This window comes from Pleurodeles waltl, chromosome 4_2 (genome assembly GCF_031143425.1).
Source record: "Pleurodeles waltl isolate 20211129_DDA chromosome 4_2, aPleWal1.hap1.20221129, whole genome shotgun sequence".
NCBI lineage: Eukaryota > Metazoa > Chordata > Amphibia > Caudata > Salamandridae > Pleurodeles > Pleurodeles waltl.
In genome coordinates, this window is record NC_090443.1 from 751,471,160 (window position 1) to 751,498,985 (window position 27,826).

Below are 27,826 nucleotides of genomic sequence, written 5' to 3' on the forward strand. Positions count from 1 at the left end.
TATTCAAGTCTTCCCAGAGACACTTCGCAAGCTTCACAAAGCTATCTATTTGTTGGTACCACTCAATTGGTTTCTCCCTCAACCTGGGATAATCATTTGTAATAGATAGGATGTCTCCCCTGGACCACGGTACATGAATTAAAACCCCACCAGCTGTCTCTCTCATTGGTAGTATTTTTACTGATTCCGTATCTGGTGTAGTTTTAGGTTTACTTGATCCTGGACTGTCACCTTTATCCTTGTCTCTTTTCTTAGCCCATCTGCCTTCCCATATTTCTAATGCTTCCCAGATTTGCGCACTTTGTAATATTTCTTTTAAATGTGCTTTCATTCCGGCAGACCTCATATGCTCGAAGTCCTTTGAGTCAAAGTCTAACCTGTAACTTCTTTTCAAATGTTTAGTATTCTCAAAATCAATATTGTATTTGTCTGCCAGATTTGCTAATTTCTGATGTACCTTGCCTACTTCTTTAGTAATCTTAGGGCAGAGGTATCTCAATTCTGCTTCTGTGTATGACTCTAATCTGTTTAACCCTATTGTTCCGTCCACTAATTCAGCAGCTTCCATGACCAGTCTCACAAAATTCAGGTAATCATCTCTCTCTACCGTTATTGCAGTAAGTTGTGAAGGTTTATTATTTCCCAGCCACTTGTTTAGTTGCTGCACAGAGAAACCTTGCAACAAGATATTTCCTGCTTGCATTATTAAAGTCTGTGATGTTTCCACACTCATTGTCTGAGGGGCTAACACACTTGACCCTGCTTGTCTTATCGCCTCAATAGGAGCCCCAATCGGACTAATGCTTAACAGAGACCTGAGGTGTTCAGCTGTTTGTGATCTTGGCGATATTGATCGAGGGGTCCTGTGAATCCCCCTCCCATCATTTCCTGGGTCCCCATTCCTTGATCACTTGTCTCAGGTTTACCCTGTGCATATAGTGGTACAGGTGGACCAACAGTAATTGGCAACGATATGGCAGCTGGTGTCTGACCTGGTCCCAAACCCAGTGGAGAAGCGACTCCAAAGGTCTGATCCAGTGAAGCTGGGGCAGGTATTAATTGAGGTCCTGCTGCTGGATTTTATCCCGGTATCAGTTGTGGCTGCGGCTGGGGCAGCAATTGTGGAGTTGGCTCAATCTGCACTAACCTCAATTTTGTATATATCGGGTCTGGCAGCACTATCAGATTTGTAGTAGTCTCTAGTACCGGGACGTCTGGGTAGATTCTCTGTATCTGCGGTGGAGGTTGCAACTGTATCTGCATGTCTGGCGCAGTGGGTACACTGACACCATTCTGTATCAAACCCGTATCACTAGTCTGTACTGTATCAGTAACTCCCTTCTCCTGTGTCTGGTTCCCAGGACCCGCACTAGTGCTCGGGACATTGTCACTTACCGCATAAGGTGGCGGGCGATCATGTAATAACTGATTTAGGAATTCTTCATTGTCTGAATTATCTTCTTCTTCCCAAGATCTCTTAGTTTCTTTAGGCTTACTAGGGTCTTTGTCTGTTTTACATGTGTCTTTCTTTCCCTGTGCCTCATCTCCCTGTGTCATTGCTGGGAACAATTTTAGTCCATCAACTATTCTCACATTTTGCTCTCACTATCCCACCTAGCTTCCGCTAGAGTCTTTTCTGCCCCTTTCAGTCTTCTTTGGAACTTTTCTTGTCTCTGTTTAAGAGCCATTAAATCCAAAATTGCTAAAGCCTCATACTGAGCTGGCCTCGGAGGTGGCTTCTGTATACTTAACATCCACCTTAAATTCTCTAGAACCCTCGTATTGAACGTCCCGTGTTCTGGGAACGCTAAACATCCCTCCTTTTCTGTCAATTTGCGCCACTGTTTCATCCATAAACAAGGCGCAACACCTTTTTCCTCCATGACTATGTAAGGTGGAGTTCCCTCAGGCGGTGCAGGCTCCCCTTCACTCGCAATAATATATGTGTCTCCTTTTATAGCACTCTTAAAAGCTTTGACAAAATTCATCTTTACGTCTTTTCCTTTTGTTTTATTTAATCAGAAAGTGACTTTAATTCCCAGGACACTCTTCACCCACCTTTCCCAACCTATTGCCTCTCACGGACGGCAGCCAATCCGTGTGCGACCCCTCTCGACAACTGACCTATCTCAGCACGGCACCACTGACGTCACACTCACACACTGCAGCTGACAAAGTCTTGCGGCTCGTCCGCCCCTCACTGGATTCACACCAAACTAATGCAAAATTACTGCGAGCACCTTTAACAACAACACAAATTTGCCGGTTTACTACAGGAAGGGTAACACATTCGCTTCAGAACTTTACAGAGATTTCACTTGAAGCCTCGGCCGGTACTCTCTCCTTCTCAGTTCCAGCACCTGCAAGCAGAATTCGACCCGCAAATCCTACTCTCGACTTGTCAATGGTTCGTCCTAGTGCACTTTAGAACTTGCCAAATCTCCATTGAAGGTCTCACACATACAATTTGACTCAAACTCGATTTGCCAACCACGCCCCATTGACCTAATTAAACTGCACAAATTACAACATAAACGTCTCCTACACTTGTCAATATACTCCGGAGTCTTAGGCCACGACGGGTCCGTACATAAACAACCAACCACGTGGATCATTTTGAGCACAAAGCGCCACACTCATATGAAATACACACAAACTTCACAAATCACCTGCAAAAAATGTATAAGCTGAGCTAGCGCAAACCTACACCATACATGCTATGACGCCGAGAACATTTCCAACTCACTTAGGCAGGCTCCGAGATCCCGGGGAAGTCATGGTGAATTTAGAAACACATCATACCTCCAATTTGCATTCTCTTAGAAAAACAGTCTAAACAATAATTCTCCGTCCTAGGGCCCCAAAGGGCCAAACCATCCTCTGCTACCAGAACTGCTAACGCGTCCCTTTATGATATTTTATTACACATCAGGACTCATTTTAGGCCAATTAATCTTTTGCCCCAGTTGAGAGACACCTTAGGACGAGATAGCTAATCAATATATTAATCAATACATCAATAATGTCATCAATATTTATCACAACAATGCATTTCACTTTAGTCAAAGTCATTAATCAGTTTAAAGACACTACCATGACCTTTCAGCCATGAATAACCACATCTTGATTAGTAGAATGTTATGAGTTTTATTCCCTATTGCTTACAATTCTAATATCAGATACGTCAATCTCAAAACCAAGAAACATATTAGTATAGTCACGATATGGCAACTTTGATAAGATTTCATTAAAGCGAGAATTACAAACATCAGAACATAACACGGCGTGAACATAGATTAATTTAGCAGAGTGTCAATAACGCTTCATTTCAACAAAGCATAGTCTCGGTCGTTTGTCTATTTGCGTCAGTTTTAATTAACACCTGCCCTAACCTCTGATTAGCATTCGCATGTTGGGCTTCATGCAAAACAATTTAGAACACTAATTTGGAAAACATCTATGTAAGGTTTCTGTCAAAAGTAAGCAGTTGCTACCTAGAAAGGAAAAGCAAACATACAAATCACAATTGCATTGTCATAATTACCCTCCAAAGTTTAGGTCAGCGCACAGGCTCAGTCTTCGTCTTCAGGACATCAGTCAATTCGCCATCAGTCAATACTCAGCTCCGGGGCAAAAAGGGCACTTCCCTCATAAGGAGATAAAGTGTAGAATGGACAATTCTAAGGGCGAGGATGGTTTTAAGTAAAGTAACAAGTCACCAAACAGAGTGACAAAGTTTCTGGATAAAATCAATAGCATTCCCTAACCAACCTAAATGACTCCCCGTGACATGGGTTTTTATCCCTTTTTCATTGTACATTCCTCCAAAATTCTATTGGACATTTGTTATACCCCACTATCTTTAACCTATCAGAAAATACATTAGGTAACCCAACTCTTCACCCCACATTATTTTACAAGTCTTTGATTGATCCTCATAATTGACGTCTTCAGAGGTGGCACGTCCGGTATGATTTTATCCTTCTGTAATTCTTTGTACATCTTTTGGTCAGCAGTTCCATTGTCTTCACCGGTTTGAATGACCTTGTACATTACATCAATCTACACTGTTTCATTTTGTTTTAACATTTACTCTACAAACAAGAAGAAGGCTATGGGAACGGATTTCACATGGTTACATTTGTCTTTAATTTGAAGAAAAAGAACACGCAGGGTCGTGTCCCTTTGTGAGTCAGCACACTGAAAAATAGAAAAATGCATTTAATATGAGAGCCAAGCAGCTAAGCTTCGGATCATGCTAACTTAAGGCCTATGAGGATTTCAGCATAGATTCAATAACACAATCATTAGTATAAGCTTATTTAAACACAACATAAACATTTCAGTCATCATAATTAGCCTACGTATAATTGGCGGCCCCTCCCAGTGGTCACATTTCAAGTGCACGTCTAAGCAAAATTACTATTATTATAGTTTCTATGCAGCATTATCACACATTAATCCATAAACATTTCATGTTAATATACATTATATAAGCTATGCTCTCTCAATTCCAAAGAACACCAAGGCAGTGAAATGAGCTGCAAAGCGTAACTCTTTATTTGCAAGCCCAACCAATTCCACTTTGAGTGGCTTGGTAAATCCCAAAATGGATTTTGCCTCAAGAAGGTAACACAACCTGATTTACCATCTTAGTAAATCTGGCCCTAAATAATTGGGCTGCTTGAAGATGCATGGCAAAAGATGTATCAACTTGAACCTGGTTTTACATTTGTTCTGCACTGTATCATCAATACTCTTGTACTGATTTTTTATTATTTACAATGCAATTGATTATAAAGGGATAAAAGATATTTCCAGTCCCGAGTGGTATATCATTTTCTTATTGATTTCTTTGAAACATATCTGCATTAAAGAAGATTAAGGGGTAAATCAGTGCTTAACTATTAAAAAATAACAAAGATTACATTGGGGTTGCCTTACTCTTCTTCAGCATTGAAGGGTCTGCTGAATCTAACATAGTTTTAGATGCAGCTTTGGTTCATTTTACAAGATCAGCCTCCTGATTTGGATAGAGAAGTAGTATAGTTCTGAAACCTTGAATGCAAAGGGAGATATAGTTGATATCTCAGCTAGAAACTGAACACCTGCCAAATTCTAAAGGTGTAAAGAACCGGTTATTAATAAAAATTTCATGTCTGTAAATTAAAATGTAGAAAACTAAGAGCTTCTGTTTATTGAGTTTGTAAGTTGTAAGTAGCTATTCAGACATGAATTATGGAGACTAGCAGTAATTAAATTAACTGATATCACTGACAGAATTGGCAGTTGGGTGATTGAGAAGTCACTTGTTTTGATGAAATTGTTGCTTGCCTTAGGCTAAATTCTCCAAAACTTTGTAGGGAGATGTGGTGTGTATGAAAACTAAAATACATATTAAGAGAACAGCAATTCACTATTCAGACATAACACCATAGGAATGGATTGAGGCCAGTGCAACCAGTTTGGTGCTACTTGTTGCGACAATTGTTTCTTGGCTCAGGCAATTTACATACAGGTCGTGTAGAAGGGCGCCCCCTTTATGAGGATCAATATAAGAATTGGTGAGCTAACGTGATTTTAATGAAAGAAAGGATGGTTTCTTATTGATAAACAAAATAAATATTTGTGAGCCAATGTGTTTTTTCTATAAGAGAACCATAATTACTTATTTGGATGTAAATTCATAGGAATGGCGAGAAGATAAGGCAACCAGTTTGCATGGCTCAGGTAATTTACATATAGGTAGTGTAAAATGGTGCTACCTTTGATAGGGTCAAGATGAAAATTGGTGACCAAGTTGACCTTGATGGGAGAAGGAATGGTTACCTATTCGTCTATAACTTCATAGGAATGCATTGGTGTGGGGGTTGCATAGGGGGCAGAGATGGATACATTGCTTGGCTCAGGCCAAATCCCTATGGTGCTTGTAGGGTCATGTAGTGTGTTTGAAAAACATCATACATATTTGTGAGCCAATATATTTTTCATTAAGGAGAACCACAATTAATTATTTGGATATAACGTCATAGGAACGGATTACAGTGAGGGCAACCAGTTTGGTGCCGCCTGATGTGACACATTTTGTTTGGCTCATGCAATTTATATACAGGTAATGCAGAGGGGTGCTCTCTTTGTTAGGCTCAATAAGAAAATTGGGCCCATTTTTATACTTTTTTTGCGCCGCTTTTACGTCAAAAAGTGATGCAAATGTGTAGCAAAAAAAGTATAAATATGGGCCTTGGTGCGTAAAATTTATCTTCATGACAGAAAGAATGGTTTCTCATTCACCTACAGATCTGTAGGAATGCATTGGATGTTGGGTTGCGCAGTGGGCTCATGTTTTTGTGAAACAGTTGCTTGGCTCAGGATAAGTCCATAAGGATCTTGTAGGGGGATGTGGTGTGTTTGAAAAAGTTCCAATAGGAAAACTGCAATTACCTATTCAGACATAACTGCAAAGGAATACATTGAGGTGAGGGCATACTGTTTGGTGCCTCTTGTAGTGAGAAATTTTGCTTGACTCAGACAATTTACATACAAGTACTATAGAGGGATACTCTCATTATTTGAATCAGTTTGAAAATGGGAATGCATTGGTTTGAGGGTCACCTAGCGGGGCACAGATGGAAATGTTGATAGGCTCAGGATAAATCATTCTGAAGCTTGTAGGGGTATGTGGTTTGTTTGAAAAACATCATTAATATATGTGAGCCAATGTATTTTTTACCTAAGAGAACCACAATTACTTATTCAGATGTAACTCCATAGGAATGCTTTGAGGCCAATGCAACCAGCTTGGTGCCATCTGCCTTGACAAATATTGCTGGCTCAGGTAATTTACATGCAGGTAGTGTAGAGGGGAGCTCCCTTAATTAGGATGAACATGAAAATTAGTGAGCCAAGTTGATCTCCAGGGGAGAAAGGGTGGTATATTTTTCACCTATAATTCCGTAGGAATGTATTGGCTGATGGGTAGTACAGAGTGCCCCTGTTTTGCTGGAAGGATTGCTTTGCTCAGGCTAAATCTTTAAGGATTTTGTAGGGGGATTGTGGTGTGTTTGAAAAACATCATACACATTTGTGAGACAATATGTTTTTTCCTAAAAGAGAACCACAATTACTTATTCAAATGTAACTCCATAGGAATGAATAGAGGCCAGTGCAACCAGTTTGTTGCCACCTGACAATTTACATACAAGTGTTATGGAGGGATGCAACCTATATTAAAATCAATATGAAAATTGGTGAGCTGAGTTGAAATTCATGGGCGAAAGTACAGTTACATATTTGTTTGTAACTCCTCAGAAATGCATTGGTTTGAGGGTCACACAGTAGGCACAGGTGAAAGCATTGCTTGGATCAGGCTAAATCCTCATGGTGCTTGTAGGAGGGGTGTGGTGTTTTTCAAAAACATCATACATATTTGTGAACCAATGTGTCTTTTGTGAGTACTACAATTTCTTATTCAGATGTAAATCTGTAGGAATACATTGTGGTGAGGGCACCCAGTTTGGGTGTGACAAATGTTGCTGGGCTAAAAAAAATTACATGCAGGTAGCATAGAGGGGAGCTCACTTCATTAGGATGAATATGAAAATTGGTCAGCCAATTTGATCTTCATGGGAGAACATCTTTCTTATTCGCCTATAGCTCCTTTGGAATGTATTGGCTGTTGGGCAGCACAGTGGGCCCATGTTTTAGTGGAAGTGTTCCTTGGCTCAGGCTAAATCCTTATTTACCTAGTACTGGGATGTGGTGTGTTTGAAAAACAAAATACAAATTTGTGAGCCAATACGTTTTTCCTATAAGACAACCACAATTACTTATTCGGATGTAACTTTGTAGGAATGCATTGCTTGGCTCAAGCTGTATCCTTATTGCACTTGTAGGGGAGTGTGGTGTGTTTGAAAAACATAATTCATATTTGTGCACCAATGTTTTCTTTTGTACACAGGTATTACAGTGTTGTATTCAAATGTAACTCTATAGGAATGCATTGAGGCTAGGGAAACCAGTTTGGTCCCACCTGTTGTGAAACGTTTTGCTTTGCTGAAACAATTCACATGCAGGTAGTGTAGAGGGGAGCTCCCTTCATTTGGATTAATATGAACATTTTGCAACCAACTTGACCTTCATAGGAGAACGGATGGTTACTTATTCGCCTATAGCTCCATTGTAATGTATCGGCTTTGGGGTGGCACAGTAGGCCCGTGTTTTAGTGGAAGCATTCTTTGGCTCAGGCTAAATCCTTATTGATGTTGTAGGGGGATGTGGTGTGTTTGAAAAACAAAGTACAAATTTGTGAGCCAATGAGGTTTTCCTATACGAGAACCACAATTATTTATTTGGATGTAACTTTGTAGAAATGCATTGAGGGGAATGCAACCACTTTGGGGCTACCTGTTGTGACAAATTTTGTCCGGCTCAGCCTATTCACATACAAGTAGTATAAAGTGTCTCTCTTTGTTACGTTCAAGATGAACATTGGTGAGCTAAGTTGGTCTTGATGGGAGAACGAATGGTTACTTACCTGTCTGTAACTAGGAATGCATTGGCTTGAGAGTGGAAACGTTGTTTTGCTCAGGTTAAATCCTTATGGATTTTTTAGGGGGATGATGTGTGTTTGAAAAACATCAAACAATTTGTGAGCCAGTATGTTTTTTCTTTATGAGAACCACAATTACACATAGGAATGGATTGAGGCCAGGCCAACCAGTTTGGAGCTATCTGCTGTGACACATTTTGCTCAGCTCAGACAATTTACATACATACAAGTACCATGGAGGGATGCAACCTATATTAGAATCAATATAAAAAATTGGTGAGCAAAAGGGATCTTCATGGGAGAAAGAATGTTTACATATTCTCCTTTAACTCCTTAGGAATGGATGAGGGTTGCACAGTGGGCAAAGGTGGAAACATTGCTTGGCTCAGGCTAAATGCATTGTGGCAAGGGAAACCAGTTTGGTGTCAGTTTGGTTGTGACAAATTTTGTTGGGCTCAAAAAATGTACAGAGGGAAGCTCCCTTCATTAGGATTAATATGAACATTTTTCAGCCAATTTGATCTTCATGGGAGAATGGATTCTTTCTTATTTGCATATAGCTCCTTAGAAATGTATGGGCTTCTGGGTGGCATAGCGGGCCATGTTTTAGTGGAATCATTTCTTGGCTCAGGCTAAATCTTTATTGTCCTTGTGGGGGGGTGTGGTGTGTTTGAAAAATAAAGCACACATTTGTGAGCTAATGAGATTTTCCTATAAGAGAACCACAATTACTTATTTGGATGTAACTTTGCAGGAATGCATTGAGGGTAGAGCAACCAGTTTGGTGCCACCAGACACATTTTGCTCAGCTCAGGCAATTTACATGCAGGTCGTGTAGAGGGGATCTCCCTTTATTAGCATTAATATGAATATTGGTGAGCCAAATTGATCTTCATGGAAGAAAGGATGGCTTCTTGTTCATCTGTAGCTCCATAGGAGTGTATTGGCTGGTGGGTGGCACATTGGGGCAATGTTTTGGTGGAAGCATTCTTTGGCTCAGGCTAAATTCTTATGGAGCTTGTAGGTGGTTGAGATGTGTTTGAAAAACATTAAACATATTTGTGAGCCAATGTGTTTTGCCAATAAGAGAACTACAATTACTTTTTCAAATCTAACGTCTTAGGAATGGATTGATGCTGTGGCAACCAGTTTGATGCCACCTGTTTTGAAATTTTTTGCTTGGCTCAATTAATTTACATACAGATAGTGTGGAGGGGGGCTTCCTTTGTAAGGATCAGGGCAAACATTGGTGAGCCAAGTAGATCTTCATGAGAGAAAGGATAGTTTCTTATTTGTCTACAACCCCACAGTAATGCATTGGCTTGAGGGTGGCACAGAGGGCACAGTTGTAAACATTGCTTAGCTCAGGGTAAATCCTTATGGTCGTTGTAGGGGGTGCGGTGTGTTTGAAAAACATCATGCATATTTGTTATTCTGACATAATTGCTTAGGAATGCATTGAGGTGAGGGCAACCAGTTTGGTACCACTTGTTGTGTTCAATTTTGCTCATCCCAGGCAATTTACATGCAGGTAGTGTAAAGGGGATCCTCCTATATTAGGATTAATATGAATACTGGTCAGCCAATGTGACCTTAATGTGAGAAAGGATGGTTACGTTTTCACCTCCAGCTCCTTAGGAATGTACTGGGTGTTGGGTGGCGCAGTGGGCCCATATTTTAGTGGAAGCATTTCTTGGCTCAGGCTAAGTTCTTATGTACCTTGAAGGGGGATGTGGTGTGTGTTAAAAACAAAATATATATATATGTGAGCCAATGTGTTTATCCTCTAAGAGAACCACAATTATTTATTTGGATGTTAGTTTGGTGCCACCTGTTGTGACAAATGTTTCTCTGCTCAGGCAATTTACATATAGGTTATGTAGAAGGGCGCTTTCTTTGTTAGGATGAGGATGAAGATGAAAATTGGAGAGCCAAGTTGATCTTGATGGGAGAAAAGATGATTACTGATACATCTGTACCTCCTTAGGGTTGCATTGGCTTGAGGGTGGTACAGAGGGCACAGGTGGAACCATTGCTTGGCACAGTGCAAGTCATTTTTTAGCTTGAAGGGGGATCTAGTGTGTTTAGCAGATTTGTTAGGCAATGTACATTTTCTAGCTAAAAAGTATAATCACTTATTTGGAGATAACTGCTTAAGTTCAGAGCTACCCATATGGTACCACAAATTATGATCAGCTCAGACAACTTGCATACAGGTATTATAAAGGGGTGCTCCAAATCTTAAGATGCATATGAATTTGAAGGTGGTAAATGTTTCCTATGTTTTGGTGGAAAGGTTGCATATGTCAGACTAAGGGCCTGATTTTGATCTCGGCGCAGTAGTTACTCTGTGCCAAGGGTAACAGATATTCCCTCCGCCGAAACCTAAATACCACTATTTTCTATTTTATTTAGATTCCAGCGGATGGAGTAACCTCATGGCCGAGATCTAAATCAGGCCCTAAATCATAATAGATGTAATAGTGTGATGTGAAAAGCAACAAATCTGTATTTATTGCGAAAAACAACATACCCGTATGAATTGCAGAGTCCAATAAAGTGGAGTTAGCTGATTTATTCAAAGTTGAATTTTATATAAAATGTTGCTTGCAAAAACTATGCTGGCCGAATAAGATGCTAACTCTCACCAGTGAATAAGATGCTGGCTGAATAAGAAGCTAACTTCAGCCTGCGAATAAGATGCTGGTCGAATAAGAAGCTAACTTCAGCCTCATTGCTTCTGGAACATTTGCGTTAGAGCATAACTTTGGAGCCGTTCCCTATGCTCCAAAATACTCAACATGTTGCCTTCTTCAATTTTTATGGATGGTTTCCAAAAAAAGTAAAATATGAGCACTTGCCTATTTTCCCTTACTAATAAGTTTGTAAAGAATGCAGCAGCCTTTAATTGTGTCATGGCGAGGGCTAGGTTAGGGGCGTGTTGCGTTCATGAGTTTATTCCTCTGATCCATTTGGACTGGTAACTGATTAAATGTTCTATACCAGAAAAGCACACGACTGAAACGTGGTGGCAAGCCCTGCCATTTACCACGTCAGGAGTTAGGTTAGCGCATTTAGGGTGGTGTTTATATCAATAAATTTCTGTACTTGGCGCACCTATAAACAGCTGTATTTAAGCAGCAACGTGCTGCGAATGAATTCACTGTTGCCTGCTTTCCGAATTACACTGTTGTGGCCTTTTTAATAGTCACAAATTATGGCATTTTAATTGTTTCCTGAAGGCTGGGCACAAGGACATTTTCATCAGGTGCTTTTACATCGCACGTTTTCTAAGTTATTGCTAAAAACATCGTCCCCTCCCCCCCATCCAGGTCAGCAGCCGGTGCGGCCACACACTGGTCGCACCGCCCTAAAGCCAGCCCTGAGTGCAAATGTGTTTCATATTCATGCTCCTTGTCAAGGCCGGACTGGCCGTAGTGGGCATCGGGCATTTCCTTGGGAGGTTAGAGGAGTGGGGCGGTTTTGCAGCAGTGTCGGTTGTTTTTGTTTCCGGGGACCGGTTTTACCGCGGTGCTGCAATTTCGGACCCCATTAAAAAAAGCAGCAGCGGGCCCCCCACCCCAGCCCAATGGCTGGTCTGACGAAATTGCCAGGGCTGGTATGAGTTCCCAGCCCAGCCCTGCTCTTTGTATGAATGCTATAAAAATGTAAACTTTGCTATTTAAAAGCATAAAACGTGTTTACAGTACATTGCAAAAGTTCTCAAAGCCAACAGTGTGCAAAAAGCGGTCACAAATACCCTTTATCTCATATTCATCTGTACACACTCAAAGCGTGGTCTCTCTATGTTATGAATCACCCCAGAGGTGGAAATGAGAAACCCAGTGTTCAAAACATGGGAGTGACTTGTCCCACTCAACAATGCATGGAGCCACATCAATCTGTCCATGTTTCAAGGATACCTATTTTTCAGATTTCCTAATTTCTTTCACTCTCTCAATCTGTGCATATGCCTCAAGTCTGATGGTTGTGTTTAGAAGCTGACTCCCGGGCCCACGTCCATGATCTAATGCTGCTTTATCTCTTTGCTGTGACAGAAATGACTAATGCCTTTCTCCTTCCCAGCATAACCTGCCCATCCCTCCACCCCTCCACTTTACAATCTAGGGCATAGAAACTCCGATGGTTAATGCACTTGATAGAGCTATCTGTGTTTTGTCTATTCACAGTTTTAACCCGTCATAAAGTAGAATAGAGTGTTAATGTGCCAGCTGGGAAGTGCAACATGCAGATCACAGATTTGTTTTCATGTAGATAGCACTGTGGTTTACTGCTGTTGACATAGAGATCATTTTGTTACTTGCAGTTCATAAGTTAAAGGTGACTTTTCAAAAGTACATTTTGTAAAATATTTAGTACAAATCCAACTTTAGCAATAAATTAGATTTGTAATAAATATTTTAAAAAGTCCTCAAATTAAGGGCATGATTATAGCGGCGGTCTGACCACCGCTGTGTTGGCAGTCCGACCGGCTTATTACGATACATGCAGTTGCATGGACAAAAGACCACTGCGGACCCGCCGACACCACCAGCAATACTAAACAGCGGCAATGGCGAAATAGGTCAATACGCCTGTTGAAGGGCAGACCGCCAGTGTTCCCGCCAGCCCCATTATGATTTTTCTTTCTGCTGATGTGACTCTGGCGGTCCACCCACCACATCTGAGCTTGAGGAAACAGCTGAAGACAGCATCACATATCCTGTGCCACCATGGAGACAATTCTTCCCATCCTGCTGCTACTTGTGCTGCTCGATAGCGCAGAAAATCAACGCCATTGTGGACGCAATGGACGGTAAGCCAAACACTTACCCATTTTCTCACACTCCACAACACATCAATGGGCCGCCACTGGCTTGCTATGTGGGCTGTGCTCTGTGGCCCAAATATATTTTCTGTGCCCCGCTTCAGAGTTGTACATAGTGTATGATCCAATCACAGGCCCATGATGCTCACTTTAGCCAGGTAACTGACACTGCACCGCCACACTCTACCAAACTTGATATGTGTGCACATTCCAGTTTCAGGTATAGTGATGTGTTCATAACAATGTGTCATGCAACAGCAAATCCTCATCAATATCACACCTAAAAATTGAAGTGACACACAGACATTCTTCACATGTCATGGCCTGTCATGACATGACATACACATCTGTATGGATGTGGCAATGAACCCAAACACACCTTCCCTGCAAAATACTTGTCATGGACTCACACATTTAACCCATATTGTAAGAGAATGTAAGGCAAATGGGATGCAGAACAATTTGTGTGACAAACATCCAAAAGTTAACACCTTAAACAATCCCTGCAGAAAAGGTATGATGGCATCAGGGGGACCCCAAGAAGGCTGCTTAACTGGAACACATTTCACTTTGCACAATCCTCAAAATCACTTTTGACACAGGAGCTGTGGCTTGATGAATATCAGGGCCATCCAATAGTATAATCACGTTTCATGCCTATGTGTAAAATGTGTAAGTGCAAGTCTAGAAAGCAAATACACCAGTAATGGGTCACGCATTTGAATACCGTAGGTGTAAGGTACACACATTAAAATGGACACATGTCCATTCAAATGTATAGGAAGGTATCAGTATTGAACACCCTCCATGTGTGGACAAACAAACCCCAAGCTTGCAAACATGATACAAATGTCCAAGCTACATCAGGGGAAGAAATGTAATGTTGACATTTGCCTAGCCAAGATGAAACACTTACCATATGAAACACCACCCAATGCAATTCCACTCCAATTGGATTACATCCAATACATCCATCCATCCAACATCTCTCCTTGACCTGGGTGACTCCAGCTCTGGTTCCAAAGTCAGATTTTACCAACCACATCAAATTGACCATCAATCAGGGTGAAGCATCACAAATTATTCATGAACATCAAAAAGGTAGAAAAATAATGGAAGGGCCAATGTGCAGCAAAACAACCAACTGTTTCCAACTCACAAAAAATGGAGAAAAGGCCAATGGCCCGTCCTTGTTCCGCATGTGCTGAGCACACTGCTGTGCCCCACAACTTGCCTCACACATCACTGCCACAGGAGCCTCACAGGAAGGGGCACCTAGTGGGCATTCCAGGTACCTCAATGATCACCCTTGGGTGGGGTGGGGTCAGGTTTTAGATGGGTGGGTTTGGACTTGGGAGGGGTGGGCTTCACTTTGGGATGGGTGCGCTTCTTTTTGGGTTTTGTAGCTCTATGGCTGGTTTCAAGGAGGATGGTGTCACAGGCCCACCTAGGTGGCCCTGGCCAACATCCCTCACATCGGCAAAACTACTGCCAGAGAACGATCCTTCGCCTACATTGCAGCAAAGAGCTGGAACAATCTCCCTCTGCACCTCAGACAAATCCCGTCATTCACCATCTTCAGGAAAAACCTCAAGGCGTGGATGAAGCCCCTTCCCTCCTCCCCCCAGCGCCTTGGGACCCTCAAGGGTGAGTAGCTGCGCTTTCCAAAAACTGATTGATTGATTGATAGGGGAGGACTTGGACATGGAAGAATTGGGTTGAGGTATGGGTGGAGCCCTTTTTGCCTTGGGAGTGGGGTTTCACAGGGATAAGGGTAAGGGCAAACATAAAACATTGTTGGGAAAAATGGGTAAGATGTTTAGAAGGGGTTTGGAAGTTGAGGAAGTGCTTGTGTCAGGTGTGGTGTCTGTTGTAGGTGCTGGTGTGTGTGAAATAAATTTGTGTTTTGTTGGTGTCTGTTGCGTGTGTGTGTGTGGGCATTCGCGTCTGTGTGGTTTGTGACGTGGATGTGATGGGTAAGGTGGGAGTGGTGGATGTGTCTCTGTGGGTGGGGTCTAGGGGTGAAGTATGAGTGGTGGCTTTATCTGTGGGTGTTGGGGTGGTGTCTGGGGGCATGGGGTGCATGGTGGCTGTGTCTGTGGGTATTGGGGTGATGTCTGGGGTTATGGTGTGGGTGGTGTGTGGGTCTGTAGGTGTGGTGCCTGGGGTTATGGTGTGTGTCATGGTGGGTGTAAGTAGGGTGAGTGTCCCTTGTGTGCTTATGTGTCTTGTGGTGTTTGTGTTTATGTGTGCTGCTTGTGGCTGTTGAGGTGTGTGCGTGCATATGTGTGAGTATGCTTGGGATAGGTATGAGAATTAGGAAATTGGATAGGGAACGGGAAGCTGGTGGGAGGAAGATTGTGGGGGTAAAAGGTAAGCTGCAGTGAGGGAGGAGGCCAGACTCAGAAAAGATCTCTGTAAGCTAGACATACCACTGTGAATACCTTCCATGTACACAGCCATCTGTTGGAGTTGGCTGCCCTGCACCAGGATGGCATTCAGAATAGCAGTCTGACCCACAAAAATGCCCCTCAGGAGGCCAATAGCCTCCTCACTCAGGGAAGCAGGGGTAACAGGGGACTGGGGTGAGGTGCCTGGCACAAAGGGAATGGCTCCCCTCTTTGGGGAGTGGACCCAGCCAAGTGGGTGGGGAGCAACAGTGAGGGTGGGGATGGAACTGAATGTGGGGGACAAGGATGGACAGGTGTAGGTCCTGAGTGTTCCTCCACCACTAGGGAGTGTCCACTGGAGGTTGCCTTGGAAGAAGACAATATTGAGACGTGTTCTCAGTGGCACTCTCCTCAACATCTGGGCCATTGGGTCCCTACGTCTGCCCTGTCTCCACCACTTGGCTGTGATGATGATGAAATGACAAATAAAAATAGGGTTATTCCATGTGCCTGAACACTGGAACAACAGCTTTGATTACAAAACATTAGCATAATGTACAATAGCCCCTAGCCACAAGGTGAGCCAATGTGGCTTCAACATTTGCAACACCACATACATGCATGCTACATGAACCGTAAACATTTGCACACAGGAAAATCAGAATCAAAGGCAACTTCAGTTGCGTGAGTGAAGTTGTCTAATCACAATACCCATGGATCAAGAAGGAGACCTTGTCACCTGGAATGGTTTGGCTCTTGTAGCACCCCTCACTTACCTGTTGGCATCAAGTATAATAGCAACACTAAAGACCTGCAATCAGTAAATGTTCATATACACCATACCACATCCTGATGACGTTACTGGCAAATAATGCAGCCATGTTTCAGTAAGAAGTACAGCAGCCTGAAGAAGGCAACATGGAAACACCCATATCACACTGTAAATACTCACCAAAGGTAACTTCACAATATGTCCATGCTCTAAACAGTCTCATGGAAGCTGTACTAGTGTTGCTTTGCTAGATAACACATTTTGTACAGAAAAGTACACTGGAGACAACCTAGTCAAAGTGTCTGGGAGATTTGTTTGCAAATCTCCACAGCACAATGAAACAGCTAGGCCTAGGGAAATCAATTGTCTTGGTTGGTACTGCTGAGAACACCCTTCTAACATTTCATAACTAAAAGGCAATAGCCATTGAATGTTGTTGTGCCTCTGGGAATCTATATTGTTTGGAGGGCCTTTAACATGTTATTCAATGGGAAGAGACATCACTGTACCTTTTTGTCATGCTAACATAGATTCCATTGGATTGCTGAGTGTACACACTCATATATGATCCCAACATTTCTGCATGTCACTCCCTGATGCATCTAAGCTGTCAGGTAAGGAACCTTCACCAATTAACATGTGCAGAGCACTTAGATGAATGTTTCAACATCAATGGCATGTACATGCACATTGTAATTACTGTAGGTCTACCTGTCATGTCTTTCATCGCTTCTGCAATTGTTCATGATATATGACATGGAGTAAAGGATTAGGGTATGCATGATCCAACATGCAATGTTGACATACTCCTGTCTGTGGTACCACATGAACTTCATTCCCATCATATAAAACTATGTTCCAAGAGATTTTGGCATGCACACATATGTAATGGAATCAGACATCATCCCATGAAGACAGGTTGATCATGTATGAAACAGTAGTGGAAATGATATTACAAAAGGGCAAGGTACACATGCAAACATGTAGGCACAGATACTCATGCCAAGTGATGTTACCCAAATCACATAACTGTACATTCCCTACTTACTAAGTGTAGGAAAGTGCCATCTTGCCTGGCATGTTACCTCCATTTTTTACTTGTGTGTCAGTTTGTTTTTGCCTTTCTCACTGGGATCCTGCTAGCCAGGACCCCAGTGCTCATAGTTGTGGCCTGAATGTGTTCCCTGTGTGGTACCTAATTGTGTCACTGAGGCTCTGCTAATCAGAACCTCAGTGCTTATGCTCTCTTTGCCTTTAAAACTGTCACTGCAGGCTAGTGACCATTTTTACCAATTGTAATTGACACACTGGAACACCCATATAATTCCATAGTATATGGTACCTAGGTACCCAGGGTATTGGGGTTCCAGGAGATCCCTATGGTCTGCAGCATTCCTTTTGCCACCCATAGGGAGCGCAGACCATTCTTACACAGGACTGCCACTGCAGCCTTAGTGAAATAACGTCCATGTTATATCACAGCCATTTTACACTGCACTTAAGTAACTTATAAGTTACCTATATGTCTAACCCTCCCTTGGTGAAGGTTAGGTGCAAAGTTACTAAGTGTTAGGGCACCCTGGCACTAGCCAAGGTGCCCCCACATTGTTCAGGGCAATTTCACCATACTTTGTGAGTGCGGGGACACCATTACACGCACGCACTACATATAAGTCAATACCTTTATGAAGCTTCACAATGGTAACTACGAATATGACCATGTAACATATTTAAGATCATGGAATTGTCCCCCCAGACAAAATCCGATATTGGGGTGCCAATCCCATACATCCCCGGGGCTCCAGCATGGACACCGGGTACTGCCAAACCAACTCTCTGGGATTTTCACTGCAGCTACTGCTGCTGCCAACCCACAGACAGGCTTCTGCCCTCCTGGGGTCTGGGCAGCCCAGTCCCAGGAAGGCAGAACAAAGGATTTCCTCTGAGAGAGGGTGTTACACCCTTTCCCTTAGGAAATATGTGTTAAGGGCCTGAGGGGAGTAGACTCTCCTGGCCTCTGGGAATGCTTTGAAGGGCACAGATGGTGCCCTCCTTGCATAAACCAGTCTACACCGGTTCAGGGATTCCCCAGCCTCTGCTCTGGCGCGAAACTGGACAAAGGAAAGGGAAGTGACCAGGGGTGGTGCCCAGAGCTCCTCCAGTGTGTCACAGACCTCTGCCATCTTGAATGCAGAGGTCTGAGGGCACAAGGGAGACCTATGTGTGGCCAGTGCCAGCAGGTGACGTCAGAGACCCCTCCTGATAGGCTCTTACCTGGTTAGATAGCCAATCCTCCTCTGAAGGCTATTTAGGGTCTCTCCTGTGGGTTTCTCCTCAGATAACGAATGCAAGAGCTCACCAGGTTCCTCTGCACTTCTCTCTTCAACTTCTGCCAAGGATCGACCGCTGACTGCTCCAGGACGCCTGCAAAACCGCAACAAAGTAGCAAGAAGACTACCAGTGACATTGTAGCACCTAATCCTGCTGGATTTCTCGACTGTTTCCTGGTGGTGCATGCTCTGGGGGCTGTCTGCCTCCACCCTGCACTGGAAGCCAAGAATAAATCTCCAGTGGGTCGGCGGAGTCTTCCCCCTGCTAACTCAGGCACCAAACTTCTGCTTCACCGGTCCTCTGGATCCCCTCTCATCGTGAGGAGCATGGTCCCTGGATCACAGGATCTGGATCTAAGTGACCCTGAGAGTCCAGTGGTCCATCTGTCCAAATTTGGTGGAGGTAAGTCCTTGCCCCCTCACGCCAGACAGTAATCCTGTGTACTGCGTGAACTGCAGCTGCTAGGGCTTCTGTGCACTTTTGCAAGGAATCCTTTGTGCACAGCACAGCCCAGGTCCCCAGCACTTCATCCTGCATTGCTCAACTCACTGAGTGGACCACCAGCTTTGTGGGACCCTCCTTTGGAGTGTTGATAGGACTGCCGTACTCAGTTTTCTTGAACCCGTGTTCAAGTACTTCTGCGGGTGCTGCCTGCTTCTGCGTGGGCTTTCTGTGTTGCTGAGCGCCCCCTCTGTCTCCTCCTCCAAGGGGCGACCTCCTGGCCCTTCCTGGGCCCGAGAAGCACCCATTTTCTTGAACTGCGCCCTTTGCAGCTAACAAGGCTGCATCCTCCAGCACACCGTGGGACATCTTCTGTGCAAGGGAGAACTTACTGGAATCTCCTGTTGTTGAAGAATCTTCAGCTTCTTCCACCTGGAGGCAGCCATTTTACACCTTCATCCGGGGTTTAGTGGGCTCCTGCCCCTCCGGACACTTTCGTGACTCTTGGACTTAGTCCCGTTCCTTTACAGGTCCTCAGGTCCAGGAATCCTTCTTCAGTGCATTGCAGTCAGTTGTGGTCTTTGCAGAATCTCCTATCACGACTTTAGTGTGTTTGTGGGGAAGTAGGGTAACTTTACTCCTACTTTTCAGGGTCTTGGGGTGGGGTACCTTGGACACCCTTAGTGTTGTCTAACACTCACAGTGACTCTCTACACACTACACTAGGCCTGGGGTCCCTAAGTGGTTCGCATTCCACTTTCTTAGTATATGGTTTGTGTTGCCCCTATACCTATTGCACCCTATTGTATTCCACGGTTTTTGCATTACTTTTCTAACTGTTTCCTTCCATGATTTTGGTTTGTGTGTATATTTTGTGTATTTTACTTACCTCCTAAGGGAGTATATCATCTGAGATATTTTTGGCACATTGTCACTAAAATAAAGTACCTTTATTTTTAGTAACTCTGAGTATTGTGATTCTTATGATATAGTGCTATATGATATAAGTGGCATAGTAGGAGCTTTGCATGTGTCCTAGTTCAGCCTAAGCTGCTCTGCTATAGCTACCTCTATCAGCATAAGCTGCTAGAACACTACTAATCTACTAATAAGGGATAACTGGACCTGGCACAAGGTGTAAGTACCATCAGGTACCCACTATAAGCCAGACCAGCCTCCTACACTAAGGGCAAGTATTGCTCAGTTCTCAGTGACTGCACACAAAGGACAATGTATGCTATGTCACATGTATGATGTCCAGTGTCACATGAGAGACAGTAGTGATGCACCAGCACTCTTGACACACTGAAGACAAGTGGCCTGTTGGGCATGGATGCCAATATTGTTTCGTGAGGCAGGCACATGGATGAGTACAGTGATCTATTACCGCATGCTGATTGATGGTGGGGCTGACACACTAAAGACAAGTCGACTGTTGGGTACAAATGACACCCACAACATGAAACAAAATGAGATGATTAGCCACTATACTCAGCCATGTGTCTGTCCAAGAGAATATATTGGTAGTGGACTGTAGTCTGTTGCGTCCCTGGTCACTAAGACAATAGGCAAGTCACATAGTATGAACCAACTACCATACCTACACAAACAATACGACATCTTGTGTATCACACATAGGCCATCTCCAATGTTCATGAGGAGATGGCTGCCTCTAACACATCAACCTGGCAATGTAACAGGTAGGAATCTGCCAGAGGACTCACCCACTTGTAGCTTCTGTGCTTTTCTGAAGCGCCCATCAAGTTCAGGGTAGGCCACCACCAGTATGCGAACCATCGGGGGGTTAGGGTCAGGTGTGCACCCTACCCACGTTGGGAGGACAGCCATAGCTGGACCTCCACGATTTTACGGGCCCAGCATCTCAGGTCCTCCCACCTTTTGCAACAGTGGATGCTCTGCCAGCAATAGACTCAGAGAGTCTGCATCTTTTAGGCAATGGCTCTCCAAACCCCTTGCTTCTGATGGGCATTGACCTGTATGGATGTAGTAGACAAATAAAGAGGTCACAATTGCACTTTTTATTTTAACTGGTTGTTTAACACACATTTTGGAAACATCTAGCACAAGCATATTTGTGATTATCAACACACTTCATGTGTAAAGCACCCATGGTGATAAGTACAGGGACATAAATGCACACTTTTTGAGTCATCTGCTGACTTTCCTCAACCCTGGTCATGGCCTACACTCACTAAGCAAGCCCACTGACATCATGTGGCCATGAAATTAGCCAAAATACAGCAAAAAGTTAGTTTTTTGCAGAGAAATGGGAAAAAAGAGCTGCTGAAGAAAGCATGTGTTTTTTCCCCTGACAATGGTATCAACAAGGGGTTTGTGGTGCTACAATCACCATCTTCCCAGCTTTCAAGACCAGGCAGACTTGAATCAGAAAACCACATTTTTCAACACAATTTTGGCATTTGACGTACCCCATTTTTCCTATGTTTTGTGCTTTTAGCCTCCTCCCAGTTAGTGACAGAAATGGGTGTAAAACCAATGCTGGATCCGGGACAACTAAACATTTCTGAAAAGTAGACCAAATTCTGAATTCATCAACGGGTAATTTGTGTAGGGCCTTAAAGATTTTCCTAAAGAAAGTAACAGCTAAAATAAAAATATATTGAAATTGAGGTAAAAAAGGAGCCATTTCCGGCCACGTTTTCTTGTATAACTTTTTCCAACTATGGTAGAGTTTTGAAAACAATATACCATTACGTCTGCTGGACTCTTCTGGTTGTGGGGATATATAGGGCTTGTAGGTTCATCAAGAACCCTAGGTACCCAGAACCAATGAATGAGAAGCACCTTGATATGGTTTTCATTGTATACCGGGTATAAAGGCTGAAAAATAGGTATCAAGGAAACCTTTGTATTTCCAAAATGGGCACAAGATAAGGTGTTGAGAAGCAGTGGTTATTTGCACATCTCTGAATTCTGGGGTCCCCATACTAGCATGCAACTTACAGGGCATTTCTCAAATAGACGTGTTTTTACACACTGTCTTACATTTGGAACAAAAAAATGTAAAGAAAGACAAGGGGCGATAACACTTGTTTGCTATTCTGTGTTCATCCATGTCTCCCAATAAAAATGGTACCTCACTTGTGTGGGTAGGCCTACTGCCCGCAACAGGAAACGCAACATAGACACATCACATTTTTACATTGAAATCTGACATGTTTTGTGGAAAGTGCCTAGCTGTGGTCTTTAGCCTCTAGCTCAGCCGGCACCTAGGGAAACCTACCAAACCTGTGCATTTTTTAACACTAGACACCTAGGAGAGTCCAGGATGGGGTGATTTGTGGGGCTCTCACCAGGATCTGTTACCCAGAATCCACTGCAAACCTGAAAATTTGGCAAATAAAACACTTTTCTCTCACATTTCGATTCTGCAAAGTTCTGGAATCTGAGAGGAGCCACAAACTTCCTTCCACCCAGCATTCTGCCAAGTCTCCCAATAAAAATGGTACCTCACTTGTGTGGGTAAGCCTAGTGCCTGCAACAGGAAATGCCCCAAAACACAATGTGGACACATCACATTTTTCCAATGGAAATGGACGTGTTTTTTGCAAAGTGCCTAGCTGTGGATTTTGGTCTCTAGCTCAGCCGGTATCTTGGAAAACCTATCAAACCTGTGCATTTGTTGAAACTAGGCACCTAGGGGAACCCAGGATGGGGTAACTTGTGGCGCTCTCACCAGGTTCTGTTACCCAGAATCTTTTGCAAACCTCAATATTTGGCAAAAAAAACACTTTTTCCTCATATTTCGGTGATAGAAAGTTCTGGAATCTGGGAGGAGCCACAATTTTCCTTCCACCCAGCATTCCCCAAAGACACTCAATAAAAATGGTACCTCACTTGTTTGGGTAGGCCTAATGCCTGTGTCAGGAATAGATCACACCACGGTCAATGTTGGTCCTTAAATTAGGGCAACTGTTGACCCTGGGGTGATCCATTCCTGACGCAGGCACTAGGTACAGGCACTCAAGTGAGGTAGCATTTTCATCAGGACAGGTGGAGAAACACTGGGAGGTAGGAATTCTGTGTATCCCAGCATATTCCTGTATTTTGTGTGAAAGAAATGCAAGAAAAAAATAGTTTTTATTCAACATTTCAGCTTTGCAGGGTATTCTGGGTAAGAAAACTTTGGGTAATCCACACAAGTCACACCTCTGTGTACTCCCCCGGATGTCTAGTTTCTAGAAATGTCTGGGTTTGGTAGGTTTCCCTATATGGCCGCCAAGCCCAGGACCAAAAACGCAGGTGCCTGCCGTACAAAACCAGGTTGTTTTGTGACAGATAATTTTGATGTCTCCACAATACGAATTGGGAGGCGGAATTTGGGGCTGAACTAAATTGGGGATCTCCCAAGAGAGCACTCTCTCTGTGCTTGCTGCCGCATGCACCTGCTCTCTGGTTTGGGCTAACCCACTAGTGTCCTGCTGCATAGACTGTGATTGTGAAGGGACAGCAGGACTGTCCTCATCACCTCCCTCATAATTACTAGGAGTTATCGAATGGGACTCCGACGACTGAAAAATCACTCCCAGAGTCTGCACCATTGTCCTAGCCCTCGGATGCTGACTCAGTATCTGCTGTCTCAGTCTCTGATCCTACGTCAGAGCTGTCTTTTATAACCTGAGTTAGGGCTTGAGCAGCAGTCATCTCTGCTACTGGCTAAACTGTCGCTCTAAAACACTAGCCTATGTAGACAGTCACAGAATTGGTGGTGGGTGTGTGATACCTGCAACAGTAGAGGTCACCTTACCTTCGCTTCTTCACTCAATCAGCATTTTCTCTCAAGACACTCAAAAACCCCAAAAAAGACACACCATTACTTCACCTTGTCACATGCCAATCATCACAGTCTTTGGTGCCTATAGCATCCAGCCCAACAATCACTACTTCCTCCTCTGATTTCCTCACTACCACCCACAAAAAGTGCATTTCATCTCTCTATAGCCCCCCCACACATACATTTCATTTGTATTATAGCGCAGGTAATGGCTGGCTTTACTGATCCACTCAGCTATTCACATATAATACAGTTTTGATCCTTGCAGTAGGCATATAAACCTTCTGTGCTACTTTATGGCATCAAAACTTGCACTAGACAAAAGTCTTGCTATATATATATATATACTGCCATTAGAGAAATAAATAAAGAGAAAAAAGAAAAAAACTGTAGGGTATCTACACAGTGGAGTAATTAGCGATTAAGTAGCAAATAGATTTGAATTGGTGGATGGGGTGGTCACGTGATTTAAATACACTTTGGTTGTGTCTAACTCTATGGCCAGTAGAAGGCTCAGGCCAAAACATGTCGCCATTTGTTTTGGACTTGCACTTAGCACTTTATACTTCATGCATTGAAATAAATGGAACAGTTTGGTTTCGAATTGGTAGTGGTGCTGTTGTGTCCAGGGAAGACTGGAATATGACCGTGGAACAACTATTTGGCAAATATGTATATATATATATATATATATATATATATATATATATATATATAGATCATTTTTATATGTGGTGTGGTTTTCCTGGGGGCCGATCGCAGCCCCCAGGAATACCACACATACGTTGACAAAAGTGATTGATATACATATATGTGTGTATATATATATATATACACATACATACATAGATCTACATGTTTTTTGTAACAGCTGAATGGTTTCATTGGGGGCCATAGTGAATCTCCCCTCTCAAACGAGGCCTTCACGAACATTGGGGCCTCTTTTCCCCACCGGAGATTTGCGGCCGCTTCCTGCTCTGGTGGGGAAAACAGATAGTGACGCCTCACAGTGTGCTGATGTGACAAAGGGGAGGGTGGGGGCTCAGGGGGAGACATGGAAGATCTTTCCATGTTTCCCTGGGTTTAATAAAAAAAAAAAAAAGAATTCTCTGATGCGACGCTTCAGAGTTTTTAACCCCCTCTCTGGTGTCGGCCGACACCCGCACTGAAGAGGTTAATGGATTCTCATACCAGTTCTGAGTGGGTTTGTGTGATATGTACTGGTATCACAGGAGACATCTTTTACCATGTGTGGCACTCCTATGGAGATGCATTCAACATTCCAAGGTATGTTTGGTCTGATTGGTTGCATGTAAAAAAGCTAGTGATTCACATGTCATGATCTCCCCTGAATTAACCAACTGCACTGTGGGTTTGTCAGTTGTGCAAGAGGCCTGAGATGTACAAACATGACTTATGGAAAGGTGACAACAGCCCTGTGGGAGTAAGGGGCCTGCCATAAGTCAATGACGCATATTGCCCATGAGGGTCAATGTAAATACAGACCAGGGCAGGTGGTAACTTCAGTGCCCACTCCTATTGTAGTCAATGTAACACATTCAGACCAAATCTTGCTTCAGAAGACTCATTTTGGCCAAATCCAAGTATCTGCAGGTCTACTGGGAGTGGGCCCAGTGCCTCAGTTGCATAGCTATAGTTACTGTGCACCAGCCTGGGCTATGTCCCACACTGAGAAAAGGCTCTGACAGGCCTTGCTCTCTGCAGGCTGGGCATACATAATCTACATGAATATCAAATTTCCATCACTCCCATGAGTGACAGTATATCCCGTGGCCATCCTATATGTGACTTTAGGGCTGTGTGGCACTCCGAAGGGCTCACTGAGTTTTACATTGTTCTCATATAACAGTATGTCAAGGCCTGATCTGGGCTGAGTGATCTATGGGACTTCACACATTGCTAACAACATCCTCAACTGACTCAAACAGTATACACACACAGCTCATGCTGTAATGCAACTACATTTACTGTGTCATTTACCATCATCAGATATATAATTGTTTGGTTGTAAAGTTTACTTGCATAGATATATGAATGCAACAGAAGGAGGAACTAGGGCTTACCGCACAACACAGTGGTGATTTGAAATACACAGAGTACGGGGCTCCACAATCCACAGCATGTACATCCTATGTATGGACCACAGATTGTGACAACAGGCATCCAAATAACTCACTGGGACTCAGAGGCACATTGTAGCATGTGAGGAAGGAAAGGATGGTGTTTAACAGAGTCAAATATGCCAATGAGGTAGTTATCTGCTCTTCTGGTGAGCTATAGAGCTGCCATACAGGGGAAGGATATTGTCCTCAAGCCTCTCCTGCTCTTCTGCTGAAAAGGCAGGGGCCCTTTCACCTGCTTTGCCTAGCATGATTGCTCCCAGAGGTGGCACACAGCAGCTGAGGTGGTGGAGGTGTTAATAGCAGCAGTGTCAGGAGACAAGTGACTTATTCTTCAACTGCAGCACACGTGTACGCAGCATACACGGTCATCACCATCGACAGACATAGCCATTAGACCACAACCATCACAGTCAATAACATTTGCCTATGGCTGTGTCCGCCATGGTTGAAATCACTCACCGCACGGTAGACTTCCCCGGGCGGCGGGAGGTTCCTAAAATCCAATGAACAGGGTCATGCATCCGTCATTTTGGCAGTTGAAACTACAGTTTTGGTGACTGTTAAATGCATCAAAACATCTATAAATGTGTAATAACATCTCAACATATGTAAAGCTTCCTTGATATGTAGATTCTCCTACACATTCATCAGTGTAGTGCGTTGCTGGTCACAGATGCCATATAACCACGGTGTACTGTACCCCGCTGGTGATGGTATTATTGGCGGTCTGAACGTGCTTTACAATATCAAGGGGCACAAGAGAAGTAGATGGGTGTGTTATGTGCAGATATATGTTGTAGACACGTCTAGAAAACTATGGGAATCGTAGCTGGATCTTGAGTAGTAGACAGTTTGATGTGTAATGGATGTAATGTTTTTCCAGTCAGTAATGTTTTGTCACATGACTTTGGTCTTACTCATCAGATATGTTGGTTTGGACACAGTGACTAATGCTCCAACCCATTTCATTCCACAAAAAAGATCCCCTCCCTGGGAGTGGGAGGAGGTGAGAACATCCAGCCTACCGTCCATTTCCCGACCTCCAGACCATGGAGGAACCTGACTTAACAAAGCAGTTCCATCTGACTAGGCAAATTCATGCCAGTGAACAAGTCTGTTGAACAGGAAGCACTTCCATTCTATCAATGTGAAAGTTGTCCGCTTAATATTTCTCTGCAAACATATGTGCCCGGTTGCCAGGTTCAGCTCTTGATTCCTTTGTAATGTGGAACAGCACCATATTCCAGCTGATGTCACAACTGCAACCGGAGTGGGCCTGGCTTGTTGGTAAGTTACATCTGTCCTGATCTTGAGTGTGCAATGTCAGATGCTACAATCAGGAAGTGTGTACCTCATTGTAGCTCTTATGTCTCATTACAAAATAGCAGACTCAGCATATCCGAGCTGTTCTTGCTTGTTAACACCACTGAGGAATCCAACTATACCATAGAAATCTGCTTCAATGAGGCCCACGAAAGAACACAGCAGCTAGTTGAGTGGGCTTTTCCTCCTCTACTCACTCGGGAAGGTGTGCCAAATCACGGTGGCCTGCTGCA